Genomic DNA, 16,064 nt, shown 5'->3' with positions numbered 1-16,064 from the left:
GAATACGGCATTGGCAGGGTGCGACAGTTGTTGGCACCCTCATCAATATTTGCATTTTCCAACAAACATACATTATTTATGAACATAATTTTGATTCAATCACACAATTTCAAGTCTAAGCTTTCATTTAAATAAGTTGTTTGTGTAAAAGTAGCAAGATTTGATGAGTTAATCATCGAAACAAATTTGCACCTTCGAAATCCTTGCCATTATTGCATTGCCAAAGAAAGCAGCGCACGAATAGCAAACTGTTACTTACTTTTTTGGATCGCCTGTTTCTCCTCTTTATTGCGTTTGACACGACAAATTAAGTACGTACACTACTTTTTACACTTTATCACCACTTGATTATTACCATAAAGAGCAAATTTATGCAATATTTGCTCTATGTTTCACTAAATAAAATCGGGACTGTTCGTTTTCTTTGACAGCAGCACACTTCGGAATAGAGCGAGAGAATGTGTTTGTGAGCATATCAAACACACGCTAAAAAGATACCACGCACAATTCTATGTGATTTGATTTTAGCAAAAATACGAACAAAATATCCGGCGATGGCATTTATTTAAAAAAAGTGTTAAAATACAAATGTTTCTACTCGGATTTTTACGCAGACCATGGATTATATTAAAAGTGATAGCAACACCGTAATGTTTTAACCCTTATGTGGCTGACAGGACCGCTTTCCTTTTGCAACTTCAATACTTTCCAAGCTCATCAAAAAATTATAATCATTCCCGTTCCTACATAGCGCATTTCAACCATAAATAATTGCCTACTTTTAGGGTATTATCTATTATTCAACTGTGAAACGTAGTGTAAGAATGGGGTGGCTCCAGCGGCTGGATAGGACAGTGCTGTCCATTATTCAACATATGAAGACTCACGAGGTGGAATATATTGTTAATATACTATACTACCAGAACCGACGAGCTTCGTTTTACCTAAAATTGATTAAATATATATTTTTAACATTAATTAAAAGACGTTAAGTATTCGAAATTTGCAAATTTTGGATTCCATTTTTTAGATTAATTTTCGATTAAAGCAGAAATGTGTACTTCATTTGTATGAGAATCCCTCTTCCAGAAGAGGAGGGGTCTAATATCATCATAAGAATCATCATCGTTCGCTAAAACCTCTGCATACAAAAGTTCATGCCGTTTCCTAGTCTATAAGGGCAGACAGACAAATATTCATTCTTATGTGTATGGATTTGGTTTCACGTAGTTTACGTCAAGCGGTCGTGTCTTGTACACAACCACCATGATTTTTTTATGAAACAAACATATCATGTAAGGACCGCAAAGAGCAAATTGTATATTTGAAACAGGTTGATAGACTTTTGCTTACGCGACTCTAAGACAAAAGACAAAAGATGTAAATCTTGGCAGTGTACAAAAAGCATATAAGTTCCCTTCTCCTAAATGGCAAACATTATTCAAATAGGTTGAAAATGGTAAAAGTAATGAAAATATCAATATCTGGGTACACGGGTACCCTATCTGCCATTCACGTCTGATTTTTGTTGGCTTCATAGGGGTTAAATTTGTTTTACAATGTGTTTAAATGCTTTTGCCTATCTGTGTACATGATATAAAATTTATGCCAAGGCTAAATATTAATGTTTTGTGTTAAGCCAGTTTTGATAAACAATATCCAAAATTGAGTGAAGCGAGATGAGCGTGCTCCCGATTAATATGAATGAATTTTACTACTGGAGGATATAAACAACCAGCATTTGGCCACATAACATATGTGTAACTTGGGTTCAAAAAGTTGTACCCAAGTACAGATTCAGAGGTGGTATAGAGAACATCGTAATGTCAAAGGCATTATACCAGTTCACTTTCGAAACACGGAAAAAAATATAGTAAACACAATCAAACTTTACACGATGAGATGACTTAACCCATTAATGAGTACTGTATTTATGTTAATATTACTCCTACACGGTTGTTTTCAAAAACCCATTAATGGGTGAAAAAACACCCATTTTCTCTAGAAGTGCCTCTCCCCATTTAATGGGTAAACCCGATTTACCCATTAATGGGTAAAAGCAGTTTATGTCACAAAATGGGTATTTATTCCCCCATTGCATAGGAGCCAAATTTCCGCATAATGGGTAAAAATTTACCCATCTTTGCAAACAGTTTATGAAGCATTTTGGTAAATAGTAAATTCACGGTATGAGTGGTACTTAATCAAGAAAAGTGAAAAATCAAACGCTCTGATTTGCTTTTATTTATGGAATTGTTGATTTACATTGAGAATTTCTGTGCGTTGTTTGCTAAACAACTGAATTTTTCTCGGAATTTCCGTTTCCGGCATTCCGCATCACGCCGTATATGTCGGTACGATCGACTGAGAAGCTCATCTAAAAAATAACATTCTTCGATAAAGGAGGCATGTAAAAATTGAGTTTGTAAGTTTGAACCGTTTACCCGGTAGCTTTCCGTATGCCTCTAAATCCAACATCCGTCGAAGTTCCACCATTTTCCATGCGGCGACCGAGGCGGCGACGATCTAGAAGCATAGTTTTGAAGAATGAGATTACTTATAAACAAATAAAATATCATTTGGCTTACCTCCGTTGTTTCGAGAGTGTTCTCATATAATATCACCTGTAACTTTGCAATAATTATACTATTTATTTGTATTAAAAACCGGAACAAGCTGCGCTTGTATACGCTTTGTTTATAAACTTTTTTTCACCCATTAATGGGTAAAAATATAACCGATTTGTTAATGTATGAGATCCCTCCTGATGGGTATTTTTTTACTCATTGCATGTTTCAGAAATTTCCTCATTTTATGACAGACAGGAACGCTTTTTGAAAATGGGTGATTTTTTACCCATCGATGGGTTTTCCCAAACAACCGTGTACCGTGAAAAAGTCACTCTTTTGACGTAGAACTACGTCTGTCTTTTCTATATTGGCTTTTTCTACACGAATCGTATTTTATGGGATTTTTTTCACTCAAATTTTGGGATTTCAGCTGGCCATTCAGACATATTTTGGGATTTACGCGGATTTTACGTTGTTTTAATTTACGCGGCCCATATCCTCCGCGTTAAAACCGATGTCAGTGTGTTACATACAATATTGATGTATGATAATATTTGCTATTGAACAATTGCTAATAGTTTAGCAGACGGTTTCGGTAAATTAGTCGATCTCGTAAGTGCATCGCAAGCTTCTTCTTCTATATCACTATATTCCAACTGGAAATTAGTAATCTATTAGCATTTCTGTGGTTGCAACTGCAACTCACGTGAAGGAATAATAATTATTATCAATAAATTGTCAAACTTCTTTGTCGTGTCTACTCTGACTTCCTCCATAGGATGAGCACCAAACGCCGTTGACAGCCCAGCTTCCACGATGGGCTTTACTGTAATGAGTCACCGGGGCTCAGTCTGACTTAGTGGCAGGTGCTTAGTCAGACTGTGACGGGTGCTTTCAAACATTATTGTTATTTCTATTGATTATTTGGATATGTGATCGCTTAAGAGTGTTGTTCTTCCTCGATCATTTGAAAAATTTATTTTTAAAATCCTTTTCAAATGTTGGTATTAAAATTGTATACTTCACCAGTGTTCGTAATGATCACTCAATCTCAAGAGCACAGGGCAAGATCAAGGTCAGATTGTATTTCTATCAACATGAACCAACTTAATAGGCCCTTGATCTGAATAAAACTCAAAAGCGTGTAACCTGCACACGTCCGACGGCCTCGCGATAGCTGCAAAACAGCTGACAAAGTCGCCGCACGGAATGGAAACAAAATCTATCTCCATGTAAATCACGTCACACAGAACACAACACACCACAACAGAACAGTCGTCGCAGAAACTTCAGAAGAAAGCCAGATCTCACTCTCTCGATTTAAGAGGGCAGTTGAAAAACCACGTGCCTAGAGCACAGTATCATCTAATAGCAAAGTAGTACTGGTTACCAAACGTACCATAATTAGGTACCTGGAACCCTATATCAAGCCAAATGTTCCCCTGAGATAATCTCCCCATTCTGAGATGATCTCCCGACTCTTAACCACCTATCGATAATAAGTGACGGCCGATCACCAGCTTGGGCAGTTGTAAAATCCAGTCTCTTTAGTTGTCGGTTAACTGCCAAGCAGGCATTACTGGATATTCCCGTAGCGAGTGAAAGTGAGGTGTCACAATATTGAAATTGCCTGACCGACATTTATCCAGAAGTTGTGTTGGATTCAGTGGAACTAAAATAGTAGATGTGGTGCAATATAGTGGGTATTTCATTGAGCCATAGGGCAGGTAATAGTTTCCTTGGGATGGTGAACAAATTCCTAATCTGATTCACTTAACAGAAATGGATCCCAATGTATTGTGCCTGCACCGGTAATCTTCAATGATGGAGTAGTGTGGATTTAGCTTAGAGATCGGTAAGGGTCGAGTTGAATGTTTGAAGCAAATCCGAAATGGTTCAATAGTGGCAGAAAGTGATAACATTGACATTCCCTTAACAGGCCTTTCGTTCGCTACATAATCATGTAGCCTGTTATGCAAGCTGCATCCCAGAGCGATGGTGAACCAGAGTGGCAGTTGGTATGGACAGCTGGCATGGTGCCGGCGAGCAGTCTGGGCAGACACTACGGTTAGCGGTCGCCGCGGGATACACTATTTACACTGACACACACACAAAATACTAACCTGTAGGTTAATAAATAAGCGTCAGTACTAAAATACATCTTTTAATTGCATGTGAAATATATGTTTTTATTTTTGTTGCGGTGATTCCGAGTATTGTGCTTTTGTTAATTGGTCCCTATATAGTTAGAACCTATTGTTGGCGGTTCTGGGTACGTGGGCAATGGGAGCCAGTGCCATCTTCGCCTATTTCCTAGGGAGGTGACAAGCGTTCAACAACATCATTTATGTTGCCTAATTGATGCCTAATGTGGTAAAATTAATCATTTTTGATACCTTAAAAATACCATATATTTTATCTCATAATTCATTGAATTCAATGAGAAAATAAAACGAAACACGGCTACGTACCACATACAAAGTGAAATAACAGACATTTTTTTTTCGTGCGACCGAATCGCCGAATAATATGCAATTAATGTGATTCAAATTTTAGGTTAATTTATTAGACCGTGCAGGGCTCAACTTTTATACCACTTTTTAGTTCCGTGTCGCTTTTCTCAGATGACAGAACGATGTTCCCCGTACCAGTTATACAACTTTGGCGAGAAGCAAACGGGGGCCAACTTTTTGCTACGACTTCTCTTCGAAGTTACACTTATGTTATGTGATTTGGCACCAATACATTACCAGTTTTTCACTTCCATGTCTAGTTGCTAAAGAGAGCAAATCCATTGCTGATAATAGAAATTGCTATGCCAATAGAAGAAACGTTGACCTGTTACTTTATAATAGATTTACTGAGTTTGTGGTAAAAGCTGTTATATTTGGTGAACACCAATCATCAAAGAAAGAGCATACAAATGTATACCAGTTAAGCTGTACCTGTGTTTTAGTGTAATTATTAATTATTTTTACCATTCAATTTGGCGAATGTCTTAGACTGCCAAGAATAGGTATTTTCCCCTACTCCTTCTTCCAGCGATATTTTTTTGGTGAAATCGAGCCGTTTTTGATAATTTGATGGCTCTTTTGAAATTTCGTCCGTGATCTTCTTCTTCTTCTTCTTCTTATTGGCATTACATCCCCACACTGGGAATGAGCCGCCTCGCAGCTTAGTGATCATTAAGCACTTCCACAGTTATTAACTGCGAGGTTTCTAAGCCAGTTTACCATTTTTGCATTCGTATATCATGAGGCTAACACGATGATACTTTTATGCCCAGGGAAGTCGAGACAATTTCCAATCCGAAAATTTCCTAGACTGGCACCGGGAATCGAACCCAGCCACCCTCAGCATGGTATTGCTTTGTAGCCGCGCGTCTTACCGCACAGCTAAGGAGGGCCCCATTCGTCCGTGATACTCGCCTATTTACTCATACCTTTTACCTTTTATTTTTGTTTGTATTAATTCATATCTTAGCACCACTTCTCTCCAACTCACTTGCCTACATGGGTGCACTCGTTTTAAGATTTTTTTTTACTTTCCGCATAATAAATCGCTCATCGTGATCAGTTAACCCTCGCGGACGACCACTCCGTTATTTGTTTTGAAAGGTTTTTGTGGCGCTGTTGCGATCAATCGCCGATTGAATGGTCGAATGGGGTCTACCCACAATTCTTGCAAACTCGTAAGTCAACTTGCACTAATTATGAAGACCTAGGATGAGTTTTCTTTCATTGGTACTAATCTCTTTACCTTTTAAACCCATGGTACCACTATTTTCCACGCCCAGATCAATCAGAACAATAACATTGTTTTATTTGTCATTGACTATTGAAAAAAATGTTGCTAGACACCACTAGAGTGTGCTGCTGTCGCACAAGCGAATAAGACTATTATACTCGTGTTTCACGCGACTACTTTTTAAATAGATGAATACCTTTTTAGCGAGCGAAATTGAGGGAATTTAGATGTTTTCTACATGACAACAAAAGTAATTGAAATTTCCATTTATTTTTAATAATAATCATGTACTGATAGGTTTTCTATTAAATTTAGAAAAAAAGTTTTATGATACCGCTTCTATCAAGCCTAATTTTTATATTTTACTAAAAAATATGCAGCCAGACGAATACTTTTTGGACCCACTGTAGAGCGACTGAAGCAACCTGATGTTGCCACTGCATACGAGCAGCATCTCGAGGCAGCGTAGCCGGAAGAGGGTGAGCTCGATGAGGCCCCTCTTGAGGACTGCTGGAACACAGTTAAAGCAACCATTAACGGCGCAGCGGAGAACAACGTCGGGTATGTGGTACGAAGTCGAAGGAGCGATTGGTTCGACGAAGAGTGCAGACAGATCCTGGAGGAGAAGGACGAAGCGCGGGCGGCCCGCTGCAGCAAGGTACCCGGCAGAACGTGGAACGTTATAGACGGAAGCGGTGACAGCAGACCCGCCTTTTTCAAGAAGCCGCCTGGAAGAAGCGGAGTGCGAGGAGATGGAACAGCTGTGCCGTTCTCAAGAAATCCGCAAATTCTATCAGAAGCTCAACGCATCCCGCAAAGGCTGCCACGAGCCGAAACGTGCAGGGATAAGGATGTGAGCATCTTGAGGGACGAACATGTGGTGATCGAAAGGTGGAAGCAGCATTGCGAGGAACATTTAAATGGCGCTGAAAATACAGGCAATGAAAGCCAAGGCAGCGGAGGAGATGACTACGTCAGTTCAGCGGATGATGGAAGCTAACCAGCCCCGACATTGAGGGAAGTTAAGGATGCCATCCAACAGCTAAAAACCAATAAAGCAGTTGGTATGGATAGTATTGGAGCTGAGCTCATCAAGATCCTGATTTCAAGGCAGCCTACGACAGTATAAACCTAGTAGAGCTACGAAAAATTATGGAAGAGAACAGTTTCCCTGGAAAACTTACCAGACTCATTAAAGCAACGTTAGTTGGTGTGCACAACTGTGTGAAGATTTCGGGCGAACTCTCCAGTTTCGTGCCTATTGTTCAACATTGCGCTATAGAAGGTGTCATGCGGAGAGCTGGGTGTAATAACCAGGGTTCGATTTTCAACAGATCCAGTCAATTTATATGCTTTGTCGGCCGAACATTTGCAAAGGTGGCAGAACTGTACAGAACTGAACATGCACGCGACATGAAGCTTGAGATCTTGGGACTGAGTGAAGTCCGTTAGCCAAACTTTGGAGAACACCGAATGCCGTCGGGACAAATTATTCTACTCTGGTTTACGAGACGAGGCTCCCCGGCATCGCGGAGTTGGCTTTCTACTAAGCGCCCAGGCACACTCTGCGCTTATGAAGTGAGAACCTTTAAATGACAGGATAATCGTTGCCAGATTTAGAACACGGGTCCAAAACCTTACTATGATCCAATGTTATGCGTTAACCGATGCTGCCGACCTGCAAGACAAAGAGAACTTCTACAGTCAACTCAATGCCGTCCTCGATAGATTTCTGAAGGGTGATATCAAGAGCTTGGGCGACTTCAATGCGAAGATCGTATCCGACAACTCGAACCATGAGCGCATTATGGGACGCCATGGTCTCGGAGAAATGAGCGAAAACGGAGATCTGTTCGCAGAATTTTGTGGTAATAACGACATCGACCGGTTCACATGGTCACGTGGGTCTCCCGTGACGGCTTCACAGAAAATCAAATCAACCACATATGCATTAGCCGAAAATGGAAACGGAGCCTTCTTAATATACGGAATAACGTAGTGCCGATATCGCGTCAGATCATCACCTCCTCATCGGCGAAATACGCCTGCGCATTGCGCGGATTCGTCGGCAGGAGGAGAGAGTTGGACGACGGTTCAACACACGCCGACTTGAATGTGCCACGGTGAAACGGTCCTTCGTTGAAGAACTGGAGACGCGTGCTGCAGATATTCCAGAAGGTGGCAGCGTGGATGACCAATGGACTGCCGTCAAGAATGCCTTTATCGCCACGAAGGCGAGAGAGCCGTAGCAACCGGGAACATTCGCCTCCTCTTCGATATCTCACGACGCTTAAGTGGAGCGAATATGAATGCAACGATGCCTGTGAAAGACGCGAATGATCAGTTATTGACCGACCCAACTGACCAGCTGAAACGCTGGCTCGAGTACTTCGAACAACTTTTTCAAGTGCCAGCTAGGATACCAGCACCAAGGCATGATCTGCCTAAAATCCGAAGTAGTCAATACCGAAGCTCCATCACTGCTAGAGATTCAAACAGCCATCCAAAGCATGGAATCGAATGAAGCCCCAGGCGTCGATCGCATACCAGCCGAGATGCTCAAAGCTGACCCCATGACATCCGCTCAACTACTGCATCGTTTATTTAGTAATATCTGGGACACCGCAACCTTCCCGGTGGAGTGGATGCAAGGTATCTTAGTAAAGATACCCAAAAAGGGTGACCTGACTGTATTCGATAACTGGTGAAGCATTATGTTGCTGTGTACCGTTCTCAAAGTTCTATGCAAAGTTATCCTAACCCGGATTCAGGAGAAGATTGATGCGACTCTCCGGCGGCAGCCGGCCGGATTCCGTGCCGGAAGATCCTGTGTGAACCATATTATCACGCTCCGTATCATTCTAGAGCAGGTCAACGAATTCCAAGAGTCCCTTTACTTGGCATTCATTGACTACGAAAAAGCTTTCGACTGTCTCAATCACGAGAATATGTGGGGCACCCTGAGACGCAAGGGGGCTCCTGAGAAAATCATCGGCGTCATCGAGGCACAGTACGAGGCCTTCTCGTGTAGAGTGCTGCACAATGGGGTCTTGTCCGACCCTATCCGGGTCGTAACTGGTGTGAGGCAAAGATGTATTCTATCACCGTTACCGTTCCTCATCGTAATCGACGAGATTCTGGTTGGTGCGATTGACCGTGAATCAAACCGCGGGCTATTATGGCAGCCTATAACCATGGAGCACCTAAACGACTTCGAATTGGCTGATGACGTTGCACTCCTCGCTCAACGACGCTCTGATATGCAGAGTAAGCTCAACGACCTTGCCGATCGTTCCTCCTCGGCAGGTTTAGTCATCAACGTCAACAAAACCAAATCGTTGGATGTAAACACGGTGACTCCTTCCAGTTTCACAGTAGCCGGGCAACCAGTGGAGAATGTTGAAAGCTTCCAATATCTTGGTAGCCAAATGGCGTCAGACGGCGGTACCAAGATCGACATAGGCGCACGGATCAAGAAAGCAAGGGCTGCCTTTGCGAGTTTTAGAAATATCTGGAAAAACAGGCAGATAAGTGAACGCACCTAAATACGAATTTTCAACTCTAACGTGAAATCTGTGCTGTTTATACGCTAGCGAAATATGGTGCGTATCGATGGAGAACACTCAACGGCTGCAGCTGTTCATCAATAGATGCCTGCGGTATATAATTCGGGCCTGGTGGCCTCACAACTGGATCTCAAACAACCAGCTCCATCGCCGTTATCACCAGAGGCCGATAGCAACAGAAATTTGGGTTCGAAAGTGGGGCTGGGTCGGCCACACTCTACGTAGGGGCGGAAACGAAATCTGTAATCAAACATTAGACTAGAATCCAGTGGGACATCGCAGCAGAGGCAGTCCCAGAGGCTCATGGCGGCGAAGCCTCAATAAAGAAATAAAAGAAGTCGACCGAAATCTAACCTGGCACCAGGTTAAAGCGGTAGCTGGACATCGCTCAGGATGGAGATTTTTCAAGTCGGCCCTTTGCACCACCGGAGGTGTACAGGACTCATAAATAAGTAAAGTAAGTAACCCTTTCTTTCTCCCGATTTTTTCAAAGATTTCTATAGGAAGGAATCATCTATTGTGTGTAAGGCGCAAAATCTGATGGAGCTCTACAGCTGCCATGGGAAGGAAAGGGTTAAGCCGGGTGTGCTCCCCGATCACATCTGGGCCGCCGACGGAGGTTGTTTCCCCAAACCGACTTGCGCACCCGGATCTCCGATAGCGCCGTTGGAACTAGATTTGGCGACACAATCTAGAACATTTCCAATTTTCCGTCTACTGCCCTTCGTCGAAGCCCACGCAAATCTCCCTACCCGGTCAGCATACGACCATATTTCCGCCGGGATTGGTTAACCGATCTTCCCTAAGGTTGCTCGTATCTCGGCCAACGCAACGCCACGAGCAGGTAGGGATAGGAGTTGTTGGGTAAGAGGTTGAGGACTGCGAAATATGGTCTATTTATTCATTCAGGTACGCATTACCCAGCATTTGTCATGAAAAAATAAAATATAAAAACGGCCCACGTTCCCATACCAACGAAATTGGTGCTTTAATGAACATTATGCAACTGAAATGAGTTGTATAAAATCAATTATAGCGCCCACACATAGGTGCTATAATGGACAAGCAACATTAGAACAGTAGTTACATGACCCCATTTTGCTCAATTAGCTTGGATAGATATTCAAATAGTGTAATTGCGTAATAAATAGTTTGATTGACATTACTTCAAAATTCTTCAAGAGAGGGTTTATCTATCGCTGCATGGAATGTTGAGCATGCCCTGTGGCTCGATAACATGGAGTCTGTTTGTTTTCTGCAGCAACATGATTTCTTGGCAAAAATGATTATGAAAAGTAAGCCAGACTGACCCATTCTGGTACAAATTTATCACATTAAAGCCCATTTTCGTCATTAGCATTAGCATTGAGCATTTCGCACAAATTCGTAGGTGGTACAAGCCAAGACTATTGTATGAGAGTAGCAACACTTTCATCCGTTACCACAGATATTGATTTGGGACTAATCGCTATCTCTTAGATGGAAGCAATGCACTCTCCAATAGTCGAGATCTGTCCTGGCCACGTCCTTGCGAATGCTGAGGAAGGGGAAGGATGGTTAGTTGGACACCTACTTAAGAAAGATGCAGAGAACTCTGCGACCTCTCATAGGTGCCACGGGAGGTTTTTGGATTGTTAGTGTTGAAGGTTTAACAGTAGGAATCGTTCTTGTAGAACGTGAAATACAGAAAGAACTAAGATAGAAATACAAAGTAGGAAAGGGACGAGCCTGGAATTGAACCCACGACCTCCTGCTTATAAGGCATGGCAAAAAAATGGCGTGTGCAACTCATTGAAAAGCTCATTTTTTCAGCACTCGTAATATTTATTCAACTCGGCAAGTCTCGTTTGATAAACGTACAGCACGTACAACATCTTTTTGCAACTAGTTGTACAAACTACTATTATGGTGGAAGGATTTTGATTCAAGAAAAGTTTATCAAATCCATTTTAACTACTAATCGGAAAAGCTCACAATATGTGCATAGCTGCAGCCAGCTTTTCACGGCATTCAGTTCTTTAGAATGTTGTTCTTTGAAAATATGACCCTTTAACATCTCAATAAGTAAAAATATATAATACAATGCGGATTTTGACAACATCATGATGTTCACTGATTTTGCTGGTATACTTCTACCATTCCTAATAAGAAGTGGATATGCAAACATTCGCCGCGCTCTAATCATATTAAGCAACAAGAGGCGCCTAACTAAATATCCATCCACTTTTGGCAGTCTTAGAACACCACCTGCCCACTTTTCTAGTCTCGTCGGCATCAAGTCATCTCAAGTCCTACGAAACCGTCCACCAGGAAGCAGTGAGCCCGATCGGTGGAATTTATCGAATAAATATTTGAGAAGATATTTTTGTTTGCCGTGTTAATTTGCATGAAATTTCCATCGGCATTAGTTCTTCGTCGTCGTCGTCGTCACTTCAACTGTGCAGCGGCCTTGTCATTCTGTCTCACTTCTCGGTTGTTTCAGGAAGGAGGAAGACGCCCGCTGAACCATCCTTTCGGTTGAGGGAGGGGAGGTAATAAATGGTGCACGGCTAGAGCTAAGACTTTGGCCAGGGCCGTCCGTTTCGTTCGTTGTTTGGGTATAAATTATTGGTTTCGTCTCGATTACAGGCTTGCGGTTTTCGTACGAGACGGAGGGTTATGCCACTTGTCTCTTCCGAAACTTTGAGAACTAAGCTGATGCTATGTGTGGAAGCGATGGTGTTGTGGCTTGGACACATTCGATCGCATTTCGGAATAGGAATTCTTTTATGTTCTGGCGGAAGAACGTTGTGGCACGCGACCTAGTTAGTGTGACTAGAATCGTATTACGGCCCCGGGGGTGCTTTGTTTTTGGTGTTTGCCTCTCTCTCTCTACACAAAGTAAGCAATTATCTTTAATAGAACAATTTGTGGTGAAGAAAAAAGAGTGATTGAAGTTGGATGCCTGCAGTAACTGTTGGGAGCATGTTGGTACGTGGACATGACAAAACTTGATAGACGGCAGACAAGTTTGCTTCTGTTATATTCTTTTGTCTGCCTATTACGAATGTCTTTTAAATGCACATTTCATCAAACATTGAGTTTTTTTTTAAATTGTATTTGCAAACGTGATTTTGGTGACTTTCAAGGTAAAGTTTATTCCAAAAATGGTAGTCTTTATTATAGTTGATCAAAACAGAGCGCCAAATTGTTAATAAATAGATACCTTACATTGGATAATTCATATTTGTTTGTGGTTTCATGTACTGATTACTAATGTATTTCGAAAAATTTCGTTTCAGGTGGTTCGAAACGAAATTCCGCGGAATTTCGCGGAATTTGAGCATGGCGAAATCTGATTTCTTGATTTCGTTTCGTTTCGTAAAATTACAAAAATTTCGCTAGAAAAAACTAGCTTCTAACGAAAATTAACGGAATTCCGCGGAATTTAGAAACAAATTTAAACTTAAGCCAAACTTTATATTATCAAAAATTTTGACTGCGCCGCTGAACTAAAACATAGAACTATTTTCAAGACCTTATGTTTTACATTTTTTTTTAAACACTTACTTCTTCTTCTTTTTCAATGATTCTCCATTGCAACTGAAACTTGGCCTGATTTTCAACTTAATATTCCATGAGCACTTCCTTAGTTATAAACTGAAAGCTTTTGGCAAAAACAATGGATACACTATGTTCAGGGTGTCGAGAATGTCTCCAACCTGAAAACATTATAGATCATACCGAGAATCGAACTCGGATTAGCAATCATATGCCTTTGCTCGCAAGGCTACTTGAGACGCTTACTAATGGCTGGCCACTAAAAACGGGAATTTCAATACATGAGTTGAGGACATTAATGCTTTCAAAGAAATATTTCTTTGTGTGAATGAATCCTTAGAATATTCAGAAAATTATTGCCCACACACATTTACTCCAACATGTTTAGTTGCTTAAAACATGCCGTCAACAGGAAGTACTGCAGTACAATTCTTTTAAGCGAACAAAAATCGTGGAGAAAGTACACGGTGAACAATTTGAAACGTGATTTTTTTTTCGAGAACTGTCAAAGGCCAAAGACACGAAGCAACTCATCCATAAGATCCGGAAATGGCAGCCGTCCAGCGGTCATGTGAAACCTGCAAGATTAAACTATACCTACTGGCGGACCACGGACCATATGCTATTATTCATTAATTAATAACGTTTAAACGCCGGGATATCGGGATATAAGCCATTTTATAAGACAGATTCGAACAGCTGATCGAAATTTTGAGTGGACGGTCTTTGTTTTGGTAAATTTGCATGTAAACCATCATCATTTCGTCATCATCATCATCATTTCATTTCTTTTTCGCAAATGTTCCTTGTAAAATGTAAATATTAGTGTTTGGTCTCCTGTCATTTGAGAGGCATTCCACGGGGGCATGTCAGTCGATCCTGAGCGACCATTTCGAAAATATTTGAAACTCTGCACAGTTTTTCAATTTCATCTAAATCGTCATTTTTCGATATCAAATCTTCATATTGAGTCACGACTAACTTTTCAAAAGGGTGTATGTGAAAATGGTTCAAAAATATTTAAAAAGCTGCACAGCAAAAACGGAATGTTCGATTGTTATGATTTTTTCAGCAAAGTTAGACAACTAAATGGTGATTCTTAAGAAAATGTGCACAGTAAAAAATTTTTTTTTTTTGCCTTTAAAAATATCATTTTTGTCACAAAAACTCAAATATCTCAAAACCCTATCTTTTTTCGAACGTAATTTTTTTAGGGAAAACGGTCCATTATATTAGCTATCTACCATAAAAATTTGGTGATGGTAAACTAATAAACAAAAAAGTTATGACATTTCAAACATTTCACAATTTTCACATTTAGTAAAAAAAAATTTTTTTCTGTGTGAGTTATTTCGAGAATTGCAGTTTGATGCAGATTTTATTGTTAAGGGACGTGATTTAAACAAGTTGTTTTCATGATATTTTGATTTAATTATTCATAGCATCTATAAGAAACTTAGACACGATCCAGTGTTGTGATCAAAAGTATTGATAGTGTCATAATTTTCATTGCACGTGACTGGCGAAAAATTCTTTTAATAGTGTTGAAACCTGTTGATAATAACGTTGATAGAAACATATCAGAAATGTTATTTTTAAGACAAAAGCTGCAAAATCAAAGATTTATATACACGTGTACGTCTATAGTTTACCTGCAAAAAATATACCTCTTAGAGAATAGACTTTATGATCGGGAGGAAACGGGTATCTTCAACAACAACAAATGCATGATAGGTACATACCATGACAATGCTCACGAAAAAGCAAAAAATTACTACTACTAAGGTTGTTAAAGATCTTATAGTAATTTTTTCTTCAGTCAAGCAAATGACACCAAACTAGTCAGTAAAAACTTAAAAGTGATTTTGTTTATTGAAATATTACGAACAACATGAGTAGCCGCTTTCTCAACTGTTGTAGGCCGTTTGATGGAAAAAGTGTTCAAAAGAGTTACGAAATCTCACCGAAAGCACCATAGATAAACTGAAAGCGACTGGTTATGCTCCAATGTCCACATTGAATACAAATTTACGCATTTGCACGTCCTGCCGTCTAAACGTTGACAAAAGAGCAATCTGTATATCATCGGTTGAGCAGAGCGCAGGAAGTTCGAAAACGACAGCAACTGAGGAATTGCCAGATGTATCGACAACAACTGAGGAATTACCAGAAGTATTAAGTGCTGAGAGCCTTGCCACCGTACCATCAGCGAAATCTGTTTCAACAAATCAATCGGAAGATGAGTGTATCCAAAAGGTCAACATCGAACGCTTTAACGAGGGCATAGCTGGGATAAAAGTGACTCCGATTAAATGGAGTAAGATGGACTACGTTTATTACCCGGAGAAAAAATACCGTGAAATAAACGAAGCTGTACGAAGAAACCTCTTCAAATTAGGACCTGATGATGTGGAAAATACAGACTACGATGAGGTAATTATAAATATGAAGGAAAGGTTCTCGAATGCAGCCACGACAAGGAAAGAAAAATTATTGATTTTGTCGATGCTACCAAGTTCGTGGTCTATTCAGGATGCCATTGATGAGTTCAAAACCAATAGAAATACAGTAAAAGAGGCAAAACAATTGAAGAATAACTGTCTTTCAACCAAAAATACTAGGTCTAGTACCGCATTAACAG

The sequence above is a fragment of the Armigeres subalbatus genome, chromosome 3, assembly GCF_024139115.2.
Source record: "Armigeres subalbatus isolate Guangzhou_Male chromosome 3, GZ_Asu_2, whole genome shotgun sequence".
Taxonomy (NCBI): Eukaryota; Metazoa; Arthropoda; class Insecta; order Diptera; family Culicidae; genus Armigeres; species Armigeres subalbatus.
The sequence above is the reverse complement of the archived record's forward strand: the minus strand, read 5'-3'. Positions refer to the sequence as shown.